At 38.5% G+C, this 18,361-nt stretch overlaps 1 pseudogene; it reads left to right on the forward strand.

The window, feature by feature from the left end:
- The first annotated feature begins 2,879 nt into the window (after nt 1-2,879).
- Nucleotides 2,880-3,464, forward strand: LOC101319132 (small COPII coat GTPase SAR1B pseudogene; annotated as a pseudogene).
- Nucleotides 3,465-18,361: the final 14,897 nt, after the last annotated feature.

The raw sequence follows: 18,361 nt of genomic DNA on the forward strand, positions 1-18,361 counted from the left end.
ACAGGTCCTTTGGTTCAGCTTTGGTTTTGGCCCCACCTCTGCATATAGGTCACCCTCACGCATCTGTTCCCCGCCCAGACAGGAGGGAGTTAAAGCAGTGGCTGGTTAGGGCACTCTTGCTCACTCAGGCCAGGGGAGGGAGGGGTAAGGTAGTCATAATTGGAATGCGGGGTGAGCCTGCAGTGGCAGAGGCCAGCGTGACATTGCAACAGCCTGAGGCACGCCTTGTGTTCTCCCGGGGAAATCGTCCCAGGATCACAGGACCCTGGCAGTGGTGGGCTGCACAGGCTCCCGGGAGGGGAGGTGTGGAGAGTGACCTGTGCTCGCACACAGGCTTCTTGGTGGCAGCAGGAGCAGCGTTAGCATTTCATGCCCCTCTCTCGGCTCCAAGCTGACAGCCGTGGCTCACGCCCATCTCTGGAGCTTGCTTAGGTGGTGTTCTGCCTTCTGTGGGCACACAGGAGGGAATCCCCTCTCCTTGCGCACCCCAAAACAATGGTCTCTTGCCTCTTAGGCAGTTCCAGACTTTTCCCCAGACTACCTCCCAGCTAGCTGTGGCACACTAGCCCTCTCAGGCTGTGTTCACGCAGCCAACCCCAGTTCTCTCCCTGGGATCTGAACTGTGAAGCCCAAGCCTCAGCTCCCAGCCCCCACCCACCCTGGCAGGTGAGCAGACAAGCTTCTCAGGCTGGTGGGTGCTGGTCGGCACCAATCCTCTGCGTGGGAATCTCTGCATTTTGCCCTCCACACCCCTGTTGCTGTGCTCTCCTCCGCGGCTCCGAAGCTCCCCCCTCCACCTCCCGCAGTCTCCGCCCGCGAAGGGGCTTCCTAGTGTGTGGAAACCTTTCCTCCTTCACAGCTCCCTCCCAGAGGTGCAGGTCCCGTCCCTATTCTTTTGTCTCTGTTTTTCTTTTTCTTTTGCCCTACCCAGGTATGTGGGGAGTTTCTTGCCTTTTGAGAAGTCTGAGGTCTTCTGCCAGCATTCAGTAGGTGTTCTGTAGGAGTTGTTCCACATGTAGATGTATTTTTGATGTATTTGTGGGGAGGAAGGTGACCTCCATGTCTTACTCCTCTGCCATCTTGAAGGTCCCCCTCACCCCACGGCTAACTCATGCTTTTAAACTCATCCACAATGAAAATTCTTACAAATCTTCTCAAATAGAACTTCTTAACTTACCTTGCTTGTAAATTTCATCTCTATAAGACAGAGGAAGTGGTAAGATCTGGCCCTCATTGTAACCAACATGGTAGAACTGGTTGACTAAGTTAAAAATAACACTGACCCTGAGTGAAAGGAGCAAAGTTGTCTTTGATGTTTTTTGTTAAGACTGTTGTAGATTGCATTCTCTGGCAAACAGACCCTGAGTTGGAGATGGTGTCCAGGTGAGGTATGGGGCAGTGCTTTCAGAGACCACCCGCGCAAAGGAATGAAAGAAGCACTACTGAGCAGAGGTATAAATTGAGTCATAATACGGTTGCAACAGAGGTCGCAGCAGGTCTCACAGGAAACTCTCAAACTTGGATGGTTCTTCAAAAATGTCTCTAACTGAAGGGGCCAGACCTGGACTCCCACATTAACAAGGCATTAGATGCAGAGAGCTGCCTGGGAAACCATGGGGGAGGCAGCTTCTTTCAGATCTGTAGAATTCCTTCGGAGAGTTTCAGCTGAGCAACATCAGCACATAATACTCCCAACAGCCGGGATAATGAATGACTCAGAGCTAAGGGAGATCTGGACAACACAACACATTCAATAAGAGAATGCTTATTGTAGTCATACAACTACCCTCAACTTTAGGAATGTACATTTCAGAAAAGTTAAAGGATCAGGGGAAAACTGAAACAACAGGAGATTTGTAGCCAGCAGAAGAATTTGTTCATTCAACAAATACTTAAAATGGGCTTACTCTTTGTTGATCTCTATGCGAGATACTGCAGAAACAATGAAGAATGATACATAGTCCCAGCTAGTGGTGTACTGAAGCTGGCTGCTACCTGCTGGCAAGAGCCAATTATCAGTATTTCTTCCAAACTCCCAGCGATGTCCACTTGGTAGCTTGAAATGGACCATGGTGGGAGTATTTATACCATGGAAACTAGATAATGGTAAAAAACAGGGATTTTTTTTACCCCAGAGAACCAATCGTTAAACATGTGCCAACTGCACCCCACTTTTGAGCTGACAATCCAACAGACCTGGAAAGGTGTAAAATTGTCTACTCTGCTTCTGGTCCTTTGAAGTAGCTGCACATTCCCATATATGTATGAAAAGGTGAGTTCTTGACACTCCTACACTGTTCATGACAAGAGCCTTAGACTCATGCTGTCAAGTGGAAATATAATGTGAGCCATATATGTAATTTAAATTTTTTTACTTTTTAAAAAGTGAAAAGCAGTGAAATTGTCACTTATTTTATATAACTCAATATATCCAGAATATTAACATTTCAACATGTAGTCAATATAGAAATATTTTACTGTTTTTTATTACATTTTGTACTACATTTTCATACGTATTTTACACATAGAACACATCTCAATTCAGATGTAAATTTACATCAAAATACTTGAGCTGATTAAAAAATTTTTTTTTAATTTTAAGATCTTTAAAAATTCAAAGTTGAGAAAGTAGTATCACATACCCAAGTTGTTCCAAACATACTTAAATTTTTTCAAATAACTAAATTGAAAGAATTTAGTTTTTTTTTAAAATTTGCATCCACATTGACAAAACTTGTTCATCTTTTCCAAGAAGAATTGATTTGACTTTGAAGCAAAAGCACATCAAGCAATCATCACAATTTGCAGTTCAGTGTCAGAGGCTGTAGGGCCAATGCCAAGCAAGGAATAGCATTGTCTTCAGTCGCAGACTCTAAGGTATGGATCGGTCCTTCATATTTGATTGGATATACAGTGGTTTCAGCAGAATGCTACAGTTTTTAGGATTATATAAGAGAACTGGCAAATTGGTATTTCTTGGATTGGATAATGTGGGAAAAACAACATTGCTATATATGCTAAAAGATGACAGACTTGGACACATGTCCCAATGTTATCTCCCCTTTCAAAAGAACTAACCATTACTGGCATGACCTTTGCAACTTTTGATCTGGGTAAACATGTTCAAGATCAAAGAGTGTGGAAAAACTACCTTCCTGCTATCAATGGCATTACAGTTCTGGTGGATTGTGCAGATCATAAAAGGCTGTTAGAATCAAAAGAAGAACTTGATTCACTAATGACAGTTGAAACCATTTCTAATGTGTCTATACTGATTCTTGGGAATAAGATCAACAGACCTGAAGCCATCAGTGAAGAGAGGTTACAAGAGATGTTGGTTTACACGGTCAGACAACAGGAAGGAGCTGAATGCCGACCTTTAAGTTCTCATGTGCAGTGTGCTCAAAAGACTAGGTTACCGAGAACGCGTCCTCTGCAGGTACAGGTCATTAACACCAACCTGAATCGGTTCCAGGTCTCACCATTCAGGCCCACTCAGAGATCTGATCATGCAACATTCATAACTTGAATTCAGTAAAATGATGTTTGTTATAAAACAGATTATTTAGATTATTAAAATTATATCAACAATTCGAGTGAGAATTGAAAACTGGTTATCACAATGTTAACTTTATCATTCCCTAAAAATAATTAGTTTTTACAGTTTGCAATCTGATATTACCCCAGCAATATTTACAGTATAAAGAGCAACTTTCCAGCCGTACATTTGAAGCACTTTTAAACAATATGAAACTACAAATATAAGCCATATTGAAAAGCTCATGATCTTAAATTTTTGTCTACTTTTTGAAACTAGTTTTTAAATTTTAGATTATATGTCCACCTAGTTTAAGTGTACAGTTAATAATTAGCTGATTGATGATGTCTTACAGTTTTCAATAATGTTTCTTACACAAACATCACGCAATAAAACAAACTCTAAGGTTTGACATCCTTAAAAGCGTATCAATTTCAAAACTATGTCAAAGGTTAGTAAGTTCACTAACAAGACAATTCAGTGTTAATTTCAAATTCAAAGGGGGTACTGCATAAATTGAAAGCAACTCTGTTGGTCAAAGTGTAAAAACTTCCACTTATAAAATGAACAAGTTCTGAGGATCTGATGTACATTGTGGTGACTATCATTAACAATACTGTACTGTATACTTGCAAGTTGCTAAGAGACTAGATCTTAAATGTTCTCAACACCACCTCCTCAAAAAGAAAAAAAAAGATAATTATGTCAAGTGATAGATGTGTTAACTAACCTTATTGTGGTAATCATTGCATAATCCTTAAATTGTATACCTTAAACTTACACAATGTTATAAGTCAATTATATCTCAATAAAGTTGGAGGGGGAGGAAGCAAAGAAACTCCAAATTTATCATTAGCAAACAAAATGTTCTTCAATTTTTTTTGGATTTTTTTTCAGACAATTTACATAACACTCTTGGTTATAATTAAAATATTCTGCCTATTAATTCATATTAGAAAAATGTATAAAATCATTATTAACTAGTATTATGAAAAATTTCAATATCAACATTAATTCTTACATCTATAGATCTAGATTACAAATAAGCTGTTCTATTCCTTGGAGCCTAAAGTTTTGCCTGTTCACATGCAGCGTGATATGACTGAGAAAACGTAAATCATAACTGCCAAGTTTTGTCTGTCATTATTGAAAATGTGGCAAATATTCTTCTGTTTCAAGAAAATCTTGAATTGGGGTTAATAGCATAGTAAATCTTGGTAAAATTCTTTTACAACTCAACCAATAAGCATTGGTAAATAACACAAGATCATTAAATTCAGGGTCTTCTACTTCTTTCAACAGTGCCATAAACTGGTGCTGATTCATAGTATTGGCATATATATATGGAACAATTTTAATAACTGTATACATGACACTTTCCATGAGTCTGATTCAGAAAACTGAGCACAAATATTTTCAATATGTATCATTTTGTGGAAGAAAGCAATAAGGGAAACATCAATTTCTTATTTTTAAATTCCTATAAATCCAGATTTTTGATGTAACAGCTGAAGCACCTCCATCATGATAGAAAAAACTTTTTTTCATATTTAGCTGAAATTCTTCTTTGACAGTCATAAAAATTTCAAATATATCTATGCCACGGATTTTGCTTTTTAGTCTATGAGTTGACAACACTTCTTCATAAGTTTGGAAGTCCTCTGAGACTAAACATAACCAAAGTATTAATTAGGCATGACTCATCCTAAGCACTTGAAATGTGTTAAAGAAAAGTACTTGCAGTCTTTCCAATTCTGAATCAATCGATCTTTGATATTCTTAAGAAGGGCTTGTATTCCATGGGCAATTGTTTGGTGACTTCATTGAAGATATTTTATTTTTTATAAAATATGATTTTTACTCTTTTCCTAATAATTTTATAATATTTCCAGAAATGAAATAATAATTTCTTCTACCATGTTTCCATCTAAAAATGATTTTCTCTTTTGTGCAAGAATCTAAGTCATTTAATATCTAGCTAAAGTTACAAGCTCAAACCCTATTAGACATAATTTTTAAAATTGCTGTTGGATATTCATTTCTGACTTCTGGCAACTAATTTAGTCTATTCTTTTCAAATCTTTTTGACTGTTGAGAGGAAACTTATCAAATAAACCATGTATTTTCTGATAATGTCTCTAATATTGTCTGCTTTATTATCTTAAAGAACACTTATACATCAAGCAAACTGCTTTTTCATTTTGCTCGGCCACAAAAAACTGCAATCGCCATGACTTGTGAAATTTGAGACACATCTTCCCCTAGTCTTTTTTTTTCCCTTTATTGCTCTAGTTGTAGGACTGGCTTCTGCATCTCCATTTGATTCTAATCACTAGTATGCCCTAGTTTTAAACTTAAAATTTTGTCCATACTTAATTTTTAAATTAGAACAATAATATAACTGTTTTAATTGAAATAAGAAGTATTTCCATTTGATTACCAATTACAATTTACATAATCACTGTAACTGGTGCTTTCTGTATAAACATCCAAATAATTGTGTTACAATGTTACATCGATGCGTAGGGAAAAACATTTAAATCATTTTGTTGACACCAACTAGATTGGTAATGTGTTTATGTGTAATACTAGAAAAGACACAGGTCCACCATGCACACTGCACCATTACAGTAACATTACATGATTCGATGGTTAAGGTGCAATGTAATCTTCTCAGAACAATGGAGTTGTATTTAATGAAAAAATTTTTACATTGGTTCAATTTTTAAATTTCAAAGTAAATTAGTTTAAACTAAACTGAAATCAACAATTCAGTTCCTCAGTGGTGCTAGCCACATTTCAAATGCTCAGGAGCCCACGTGATTAGTGGTCACTGAATTTGACAGAATAGCTTTACACCATTCTTTCCTGGTCCTGGCTTGCTTTCTGTGGGGGGACCATGCTGTGCGGCTGCTGTGCGGCAGGATCTTAGTTCCCCGACCAGGGATTGAATTGGGTCCCAGGGCAGTGAAAGTGCCGAATCCTAACCACTGGACTGCCAGGGAAGTCCAGTCCTGGCTTGTTTTTGAACCCCAACTTTGACCTTCTATTTGCTATGCATTAGCTCTGTCTTTCCTGATGGACACTAATTAGCTTGCCCTCATCTCACTGTCCTTCACTGCTCTCATCTAAATCAGACAATTAAGCCTTCGCTTCAGCTTTTTGGTCCCATCCTCTGGCAGCATCTACTTGGTTAGTGTTTTTCCCAGTCAAGCCTGAATCCCATGGAGGAGGGTGGGAATAGGATGGGCTGAACATTAGTAAGAAGAAAACAGAGGCCAAGATAATGAGGAGTCTATAAAAAGCAAGTAGCAACTCTAAATTCTTATTTCTTATCTTAGATATATGACCTTAAAAAACTTGCAGAACATATTACTTAACTATTGACATAATTATTTTTGAAAATCACACAGAATAGTGGAAGAACTGAAAATGAGCTAACATTTCTAATTTTCATAAAAGAAAGAAACTTCTGCAGACAGTTCAGGGTAAATAAATGTAATAACCATCTTAAGCAAAATTCTATTATGAATTAGTCAAAGAGTGGTGTGTAAGCTTGTAGAAAATGAAGACGTGATCACCATGAGATAGTCTGCAATCACAAGGAAAGATCTGGGCCCGACCCGCCCACTTCCTGTTTTGATAAGCTTTGGAGACTGGTGGTAATACTGCATATGTGTAATTTCATCAAAGCCCTTGGCAATGTCTCTCATGATATCTTTGTGGCAAATGAACACATTTGCCACAAACTGGCTGGATGATGAAACTGGCTGGATGATGGCATATGTGGTGTTAATTTGTATCTGATGTTTAATCCAAATTTTGTCAAACAGACTTTTTTTCTCCCTGCACATGTTCATGATGTCTCGGGGTCTGATCTCAAATTCTTCTTTTGCAATATTTTAGTGAATATAATGAAAAATACATTGGATGAAGATACTGCTCATCACTTTTAAAAGCGGCAGAAATCTAGGACTGACACCAGCAAATAATAGTCTTAGAACTTCAGATCTTGACAGGTGAGATTTGTAAGGTTAATTGACCCACCATGGCATAAAATAGCTCAAGAATAGAATTGCAGAGATGTGATTTGTAGTGTAACCTGTGTTAACCTGACCAAACCAGCATAGAATGGGATGTAAGGAGTGTGTATAGCTTCTGAAAAGTGGGACATGATAACAGCAGCCTCTGGTTATTGTAGTTGCTGGAGCTCTAGACCCATGCAAATCCCTTCCCCCGGGCAGCTTCTGGGTGGCTTCCCTTTCTCCCAGTGGCCACTAAAAGTCTCCTCAGTAGCTGGTGCTGATCTGGCTGCCTTGTGGCCTCTGTCCCTGCTGGTGGGTGCAGGTTGCAGCTGTTGCCACCACTCCTGCCTGGGCACTGTCCCGACAGTTCCTCTGCCTCCACAGTAAACAGAACAATGCCTGGCACGTAGTACACACTTAATAAGCATTAGCTAGATGAATGAATGAATGAAATTTTCAGTTTTATACGAAGAACTTTCTAATCACAGACGTTTTTCAAAATGGAAAGGACTTCTCCCAAAAGCCTTGATGTATCTAGTTGTCAGAGATATTGAGCAATACATTCAACTTCTAATCAGAAGCAGGGAGGAAACCAGAAGAGAGTCTATATTTGCATGAAATGTGACTATTACAGGATTACAGATATAACTGTAGTTGGGTTTCTCATAAGCACAACTGATTTCTCTCTCCATTCCCCAATTCTCTTCCCATATGTGAATTTCTCTCCCTCTCTTGCTCTCACTTACAGGTGCTCTCTCTCTCTCTCTCTCTCTCTCTCTCTCTCACACACACACACACACACACACACACACACACACACACATCTTTACGTAATCTGGATGCTGCTACCTGGAGCCCTCACTCCCTTGTCCCTTGAGATCTAGGTTGCCTTGAGGCCAAGTTTCATGGCGAGGGTTATCCAAGATTTCTATTAATTTCTGGAAATTTATGCAGTCTCATGACCCCTTATGACCCCCAAATTCTGCATCTACACACGCTATCTCTGTCCAACCAGCATCTACATAGACATGAACTCTATCTTTTTCATCATTTTCCACCAACCAAAATACACAGACTTTAAAGAATCACCGGGGTCCATCCTATCACCGATTGCCCATAACGACTTTAACATGAATTTTTAACATCTTTATTGGAGGATAATTGCTTTACAATGGTGTGTTAGTTTCTGCTGTATAACAAAGTGAATCAGCTATACATATACATATAACCCCATATCTCCTCCCTCTTGTGCCTCCCTCCCACCCTCCCTATCCCACTGCTCTAGGTGGTCACAAAGCACGGAGCTGATCTCCCTGTGCTATGCAGCTGCTTCCCACTAGCTATTTTACATTTGGTAGTGTATAACCATGCCACTCTCTCACTTCATCCCAGCTCACCCTTCCCCCTCCCCGTGTCCTCAAGTCCATTTTCTACATCTTCCTATCCTGCCCCTAGGTTCTTCAGAACCTTTTATTTTTTTTAGATTCCATATATATGTGTTAGCATACGGTTTGTTTTTCTCTTTCTGACTTACTTCACTCTGTATGACAGAATATAGGTCCATCAACCTCACTACAAATAACTCAGTTTTGCTTTTTTATGGCTGAGTAATATTCCACTGTATATCTGTGCCACATCTTCTTTACCCATTCATTTGTTGATGGACACTTAGGTTGCTTCCATGTACTGGCTATTGTAAACAGAGTTGCAATGAACATTGTGGTACATGACTCTTCTTAAATTTTGGTTTTCTCAGGGTATATGCCCAGTAGTGGGATTGCTGGGTAATATGGTAGTTCTATTTTTAGTATTTTAAGGAACCTCTATACTGTTCTCCATAGTGGCTGTATCAATTTACCTTCCCACCAACAGTGCAAGAGGGTTCCCTTTTCTCCACACCCTCTCCCGCATTTATTGTTTGTAGATGTTTTGATGATGAGCATTCTGACTGGTGTAAGCTGATACCTCATTGTGGTTTTGATTTGCATTTCTCTAATGATTAGTGATAACATGCATTTTTAACTTAATAAATTGCATGGTAGCTTTCCAAGACAATAAACATCTATACCATTTTTATGATTACACAGGTCTACTATGTGACGATACAAAAAAATAGCCATTATACAGTATTTTAAACAACGTTGAGATGAACATCTTTTTTTTCTAACAACTGTCCAACTCATAATTTTTAATTTTAATTCTTAATTTTTTTAAATTTATTTTTTCTTTAATTTATTTTTATTGGGGTATAGTTGTTTTACAATGTTGTGTTAGTTTCTACTGTACAGCGAAGTGAAGTAGAGTTCTCTGTGCTATACAGCAGGTTCTTATCAGTTATCTATTTTATGCATATTAGTGTATATATGTCAATCTCAATATCCCAGTTCATCCCACCCCCATCCTGCTGTTCCCCCTTGGTGTCCATATGTTTGTTGTCTCCATCTGTGTCTCTATTTCTGCCTTGCAAACCAGTTCATCTGTACCATTTTTCTAGATTCCACATATATGCATTAATATACGATATTTGTTTTTCTCTTTCTGACATACTTCACTCTGTATGACAGTCTCCAGGTCCATCCACATCTCTACAAATGACCCAACCAATTTCATTCCCTTTTATGTCTGAGTAATATTCCATTGTATATATGTACCATATCTTCTTTATTCAGTTGTCTGTTGATGGACATTTAGGCTGATTCCATGACCTGGCAATTGAAAATAGTGCTGCAATGAACACTGGGGTGCATGAGTCTTTTTGAATTATGGTTTTCTCTGGGTATATGCCCAGTAGTGGGATTGTTGGGTCACATGGTAATTCTATCTTTAGTTTTTTAAGGAACCTCCATGCTGTTCTCCATAGTGGCTGTATCAATTTACATTCCCACCAACAGTGCAAGAGTGTTCCCTTTTCTCCTCACCCTCTCCAGCATTTATTGTTTGTAGATTTTTTGATGATGCCCATTGTAACAAGTGTGAGGTGATTCCTTATTGTAGTTTTGATTTTCATTTCTCTAATAATTAGTGATGTTGAGCAGCTTTTCCTGTGCCTCTTGGCCATCTGTATGTCTTCTTTAGAGAAATGTCTATTTAGGTCTTTCGTCCATTTTTAGATTGGGTTGTTTGGTTTATTTCATGTTGAGCTGCATGAGCTGTTTATATATTTTGGAGATTAATTCTTTGTCCGTTGATTTGTTTGCAAATATTTTCTCACATTCTGAGGGTTGTCTTTTCGTCTTGTTTATAGTTTCCTTTGCTGTGCAAAAGCTTTTAAATTTCATTAGGTCCTCTTTGTTTATTTTTGTTTATATTTCCATTACTCTAGGAGGTGGATCAAAAAAGATCTTACTGTGATTTATGTCAAAGAGTGTTCTGCCTATGTTTTCTTCTAAGAGTTTTATAGTGTCCAGTCTTGTATTTAGTTCTTTAATCCATTCTGAGCTTATTTTTGTGTATGGTGTTAAGTAGTGTTCTAATTTCATTCTTTTACATGTAGCTGTCCAGTTTTCCCAGCACCACTTATTGAAGAGGCTGTCTTTTCTCCATGGTATTTCCTTGCCTCCTTTGTCAGAGCTTAGTTGACCATATGTGCATGGGTTTATCTCTGGGCTTTCTATCCTGTTCCATTGATCTATGTTTCTGTTTTTGTGCCAGTACCATATTGTCTTGATTACTGTAGCTTTGTAGTATAGTCTGAAGTCAGGGAGTCTGATTTCTCCAGCTCGGTTTTTTTTTTTTTTCTCTCAAGGTTGCTTTGGCTATTCGGGATCTTTTGTGTCTCCATACAAATTTTAAGATTTTTTGTTCGAGTTCTGTAAAAAATACCATTGGTAATGTGATAGGGATTGCACTGAATCTGTAGATTGCTTTGGGTAGTATAGTCATTTTCACAATATTGATTCTTCCAATCCAAGAACATGGTATATCTCTTCATCTGTTTGTGTCATCTTTGATTTCTTTCATCAGTGTCTTATAGTTTTCTGAGTATAGGTCTTTTACCTCCTTAGGTAGGTTTATTCCTAGGTATTTTATTCTTTTCATTGCAGTGGTGAATGAGATCAAGTCCTTAATTTCTCTTTGTTATCTTTCCTTGTTAGTGTATAGGAATGCAAGAGATTTCTATGCATTAATTTTGTATCCTGCAACGTTACCAAATTCATTGCTTATCACTAGTAGTTTTCTGGTGGCATTGTTAGGATTTTCTATGTGTAGTATCATGTCATCTGCAAACAGTGACAGTTTTACTTCTTTTCCAATTTGGATTCCTTTTATTTCTTTTTCTTCTCTGATTGCCATGACTAGGACTTCCAAAACTATGTTGAATAATAGTGGTGAGAGTGGACATCCTTGTCTTCCTCCTGATTTTAGAGGAAATGCTTTCAGTTTTTCACCATTGAGGATGATTTTTGCTGTGGATTTGTCATATATGGCCTTTATTATGTTGAGGTAAGTTCCCTCATGCCCACTTTCTGGAGAGTTTTTATCATAAATGGGTGTTGAATTTTGTTAAAAGATTTTTCTGCATCTATGAAGATGATCAAATGGGTTAGTTTAAATTTTTTAAAATAAATTTATTTATTTATGTATTTGTGGCTGTGTTGGGTCTTTGTTGCTGCATGTGGGCTTTCTCTAGTTGTGGCAAGCAGGGGCTACTCTTTGTTGTAGTGCACGGGCCTCTCATTGCGGTGGCTTCTCTTGTTGTGGAGCATGGGCTCTAGGCATGCGGGCTTCAGTAGTCGTGGCACATGGGCTCAGTAGTTGTGGCTCACAGGCTCTAGAGTGCAAGCCCAGTAGTTGTGGTGCATGGGCTTCGCTGCTCCGTGGCATGTGGGATCTTCCAGGACCAGAGCTTGAAACCAGGTCCCCTGCCTTGGCAAGTGGATTCTTAACCACTGCACCACCAGGGAAGTCCCAATCATATGATTTTTATTCTTCAATTTGTTAATATGGTGTATCACATTGATTGATTTGAGTATATTGAAGAATCCTTGCATCCCTGGGATAAATCCCATTTGATCATGGTGTATGATCCTTTTAATGTGTCGTTGGATTCTGTTTGCTAGTATTTTGTTGAGGATTTTTGCATCTATATTCGTCAGTGATATTGGTCTGTAATTTTCTTTTTTTGCAGGATCTTTGTCTGGTTTTGGTATCAGGGTGATTGTGGCCTCACAGAAAGAATTTGGGAGTGTTCCTTCTTCTGCAATTTTTTGGAAGAGTTTGAGAAGGATGGGTGTTAGCTCTTCTTTAAATGTTTGATAGAATTCACCTGTGAAGCCATCTGGTCCTGGACTTTGTTTGTTGGAAGATTTTTAATCACAGTTTCAATTTCTTTTCTTGTGATTGGTCTGTTCATATTTTCTAGTTCTTCCTGGCTCAGTCTTAGAAGGTTATACCTTTCTAACAATTTGTCCATTTCTTTCAAGTTGTCCATTTTATTGGCATAGAGTTGCTTGTAATAGTCTCTTATGATGCTCTGTATTTCTGCGGTGTCCATTGTAACTTCTCCTTTTTCATTTCTAATTGTTTTGAGTCCTCTTCCTCTTTTTCTTGTTGAGTCTGGCTAAAGATTTATCAGTTTTCTTTATCTTCTCAAAGAACAAGCTTTTAGTTTTATTGATCTTTGCTATTGTTTTCTTTGTTTCTATTTCATTTATTTCTGCTCTTTTATGATTTCTTTCCTTCTACTAACTTTGGGTTTTGTTTGTTCCCCTTTCTCTAGTTCCTTTAGGTGTAGGGTTAGATTGTTTATTTGAGATTTTTCTTGTTTCTTGAAGTAGGTTTGTATAGTTATAAACTTCCCTCCTAGAACTGCTTTTGCTGCATCCCATAGGTTTTGGATCGTCGTGTTTTCATTGTCATTTGTCTCCAGGTATTTTTTGATTTCCTCTTTGATTTCTTCAGTGATCTCTTGGTTATTTAGTAACGTATTATTTAGCTTACATGTGTTTGTTTGTGTTTTTTACAGTTTTTTTCCTGTAATTTATTTCTAATCTCATAGCATTGTGGTTAGAAAAGATGCTTGATATGATTTCGATTTTCTTAAGTTTTCCAAGGCTTGATTTGTGACCCAAGATGTGGTCTATCTGGGAGAATGTTCAGTGTGCACTTGAAAAGAAAGTGTAATCTGCTGTTTTCAGATGGAAAGTCCTATAAATATCAATTAAATCTATATGGTCTATTGTGTCATTTAAAGCTTGTGTTTCCTTATTAATTTTATGTGTGGTTGATCTGTCCATTGGTGTAAGTGAGGTGTTAAAGTCCCCCACTATTATTGTGTTACTGTCAATTTCCTCTTTTATAGCTGTTAGCAGTTGCCTTATGTATTGAAGTGCTCCTATGTTGGATGCATATATATTTATAACTGTTATATCTTCTTGGATTGATCCCTTGAGTGTTATGTAGTGTCCTGCCTTGTCTCTTGTAACATTCTTTATTTTAAAGTTTATTTTATCTGATATGAGTATTGCTACTCCAGCTTTCTTTTGATTTCCATTTGTACAGAATATGTTTTTCATCCCCTCACTTTCAATCTGTATGTGTCTCGAGGTCTGAAGTGGGTCTCTTGTAGACAGCATATATACAGGTCTTGTTTTTGTATCCATTCAGCGAGCCTGTGTCTTTCAGTTGGAGCATTTAATCCATTTACATTTAAGGTAATTATCGGTATGTATGTTCCTATTACTATTTTCTTAATTTTGGGGGGTTTGTTTTTGTAGGTCCTTTGCTTCTCTTGTATTTCCCACTTAGAGAAGTTCCTTTAGCATTTGTTGTAGAGCTGGTTTGGTGGTGCTGAATTCTCTTAGCTTTTGCCTGTGTGTAAAGGTTTTGATTTCTCCGTCGAATCTGAATGAGATCCTTGTTGGGTAGAGTATTCTTGGTTGTACATTCTTTCCTTTCATCACTTTAAACATATTGTGCCACTCCCTTCTGGCTCGCAGAGTTTCTGCTGAGAAATCAGCTGTTAACCTTATGGGAGTTCTCTTGCGTGTTATTTGTCATTTTTCCCTTGTTGCTTTTAATAATTTTTCTTTGTCTTTAATTTTTGTCAGTTTGATTACTATGTGTCTTGGCCTCGTTCTCTTTGGGTTTATCCTGCCTGGGACTCTCTGTGCTTCCTGGATTTGGGTGGCCATTTCCTTTCCCACGTTAGGGAAGTTTTCAATTATAATCTCTTCAAATATTTCCTCAGGTCCTTTCTTTCTCTCTTCTCCTTCTGGTACCCCTATAACTCGAATGTTGGTGCATTTAATATTGTCCCAGAGGTCTCTCAAGCTGTCTTCATTTCTTTTCATTCTTTTTTTCTTTATTCTGTCCCGCAGCAGTGATTTCCACCATTCTCTCTTCTAGGTCACTTACCATTCCTCTGCCTCAGTTATTCTGCTATTGATTCCTTCCAGTGTATTTTTCATTTCAGTTATTGTATTGTTCATCTCTGTTTGTTTGTTCTTCAGTTCTTCTAGGTCTTTGTTAAACTTTTCTTGCATCTTCTTGATCCCTGCCTCCATTCTTTTCCCAAGGTACTGGATCATCTTCACTATCATTATTCTGAATTCTTTTTCTGGAAGGTTGCCTATCTCTACTTCACCTAGTTGTTTTTCTAGGGTTTTATCTTGTTTCTTCATCTGGGAAATAGTCCTCTGCCTTTTCATTTTGTCTATCTTTCTGTGATTGTGGTTTTCATTCTGCAGGTTGCAGGATTGTAGTTCTTCTTGCTTCTGCTCTGAGATGAACATCTTATTCATTCATTTTCTGTTGACTTGGTCTGATATTTTACCTTGATACAAAATTCAAGAAGCATTGTCACTGAGTCATCTCAACATACCAAGAATACATTTCAGTTTACTTTATTTGAAAGACTAAGAGATGATTTTATTTATTTATTGTATGTATTCCTTCTTTATATTATTTTTTAGATTGAACACTAATAACAACATTTATGATTAAGTGTTTTCCCATTTGAGCAAAAAAAAAACAAACAAGAAAACAAAAGCCTTTATATGTTGTCTTTTCAAATCAAACTATTATTAGTTAATTCTTCAAAAATAAACACAATAATACATTTCTCTGTGGGCTCACCAGGCTTCTACACACGTTTGTCACACTTGGAACATTAAACAGTGAACTTTTTTTAATGGTAATGTTAGCACCTTCTAGTGGTAAAAAAGCAAAACCTGGCCAAGATGGTTTGGGTTTTTTTTTTAATGTAAAAAAAACCACACACACAAACATAATGTATAGCTTCGTGGTATTTTTACTTTTCTTTCCTTTTCTTCATATAACTGCGAAGACTGTGAATCTCCAAAAAAAGAAACTAAAATAGTGTGAAGTCAATTCAGGACATAATTTCATCATAAGTGTGAAATCATGTATTGTAGGTTAGGTATAAAAGGTCAAGATGTTTCAGGAAATTTTAGGTGTTTTTGTTTTTTAAATGATAACTTTTCACAATGTCTCAGATTTCTGAACAGCTACTTAAACTGTATTTGTCTTTGTGGTTAATTACTTTTATATAGCCTCCAGCTCAGCATTATACTGACTTATGTTTGAAAAGAAATGCTGATGGGATAGTATTGTGCTAAACCACATCCATCTGGCAACAAGAATAGAAGATGTGGCATTGCACATTTAGTAACAAAAGAAAGAAAATCTGCCCTTATTAACACTGAAAAGCACTGAAGAAGAATTCTCCTGCTTCTCCCAACAGCATTTCCTGCACTGGACAGCACTGCAGGTCTGTCCTTGCATTATGGTGAGACAGTTTAAATGCCATTTATGAAGATTTTCTTTTTGACGTGGTTCAGAACTCTGGACATAATTAATCCAACGTTTCCCTCATATGGGAAATTTTCCTAAGTTTTTCTCGTTGCTTAGGATATTAAAAATGTCATAAGAGGGTTTTATTGTTCTGAGAACTGGATCTGAGACTCTAGTAGGACAATGACCATGAGTGATTTGAGTATGAGATAAATTGTAACTGCCTCTAGCTGTGTCCTTTCTGTTTCCAGCACATTCCTCCCCACCAGAAGCTCAAGCAACCTCTCTCATTCTTCTTGACACCACAGAGAGGCAGTGAGAGTTACCGTGGGACACATAAGAAGTTCATCTATGGTTGGCTCAAAACCTGCCCTTCACAGCAGAGAACATGGCAGCTACATGTACGGGAGGAGACTGTACAATCTTCCCCTGCCTTTCTAGAAGGAGCTTTTGATAGAGAGGACAGTCATTGCTGTGCAGAGGTTGCTCACTTTTATAACTGGTATTGTGTACCTTTCTCTGTGTCCTGGAACTCATATATTCATCTATTCATTCAACAGTGTTTACAAAGGGCTCTATTTTAAGGACTGGTGATGCTACCATGAAAAGACAGACAAAGTCCTGCCCTCAGTGAACTTACACTATAGTTGGGGAGACAGACAATGCACAAATAAACAGGTAGTGGATGTGCTCAGAAAGAAAAGAGGACAGAAGGGGAGGTAGACTGCAGTGATTATTCTAGAGAAATAGTCAGGGAAGCCCCTCTGAGGATGTCTGACATTTGAGCTGAGACCTGAAACAACAGAGTGAGACATGTTGGGAGGGAACGGGGCTGCGCCAAGGGACAGCAGTCAGAGAGACCTGGGGCAGTGCACTCCTAACTCTGCCTCAGCCTCTGATTCCCAGAGGACCCACTGATGCTCCTCTCTACTTGCTTTGTCCTCTGCCTGGAACTTTCTCTTCCTTCTGCACCTCCAAATTCCCGTTCATCCTTCCAATCTCCAGTGTCACGTTCTTAAAAAAGTTTTCAGGAAACTCTTAAAGTTACTGCTCCTCACTCTGTGTCCCCACAACATTTTGTGTATACCTCTATTACAGAGAAGGGGAAAGGAAGTAGTATTTATTGAGCACCTACTGTGGGCCAGTAACTGTACTAAATCATATATATATCATATATCATGTATCTATAGTAGTTCAGTGTATTATCTTTATTTTGGGCTCTGGACTTGATGTACCTGAACTAAATCAGTTGCTGAAGGCTACACTGTCACTCTGAGGCTTAGGGCTTGGCTGTCCCCATTTTGTTGGCTTGAAAACTAAGGGAGTTGAAATAGAACAGATAATATCTAAGATGACTTACAATGAGAAATTCTTGTGTGATTCTCCAACCCCTAACATTTTAGAAGTCTGGTGGGGGATGACGTTTCAGCCATGAGGGGGCTGGATCACAGAGGTTTGGACATGTGTGACTGATGTGATCCTGGGCATAGCCGCCGGGAATCGACTGCTTTAATGCTGTGAAGATTTGCAGCACAGGCCCGAGAAAACATTGCCACCTAGTGGCAACTCATTTGAACTTACCAACCATCCATCCAATATTTTTCACGTATCTACTACGTGTCAGGTACTGTGCAACGCAGCGGTCCCCAACCTTTTTGGCACCATGGACCAGTTTTGTGGAAGACAATTTTTCCATGGACCGGGGTGGGGGGGTTTGGGATATGATGGGTTGGGCAGTAATGCAAGCGATGGGGAGCGGCAGATGAAGCTTCGCTCACTCGCCCGCTGCTCACCTCCTGCTGTGCGACCTGGTTCCTAACAGGCCACGGACTGACTGGTACCGGTCCACGGCTGGGGGGTTGGGGACCCCTGGTGTAATGGTAAATGGTGAACAGAAGAGACTCTGAAGTCTCAGCCCTAGTGAGACTTACATTCTAGCAGGGGACAGACTAGTCCCAAGGCTCACAGTGGTAGTGTAGCCCTCAGCAATTGATTTAGTTCAGATGTCACAAACTTGGAAGCCCAAAATAAAGATAATACGCTA

The sequence above is a fragment of the Tursiops truncatus genome, chromosome 8, assembly GCF_011762595.2.
Source record: "Tursiops truncatus isolate mTurTru1 chromosome 8, mTurTru1.mat.Y, whole genome shotgun sequence".
In the NCBI taxonomy this organism is placed as follows: Eukaryota; Metazoa; Chordata; class Mammalia; order Artiodactyla; family Delphinidae; genus Tursiops; species Tursiops truncatus.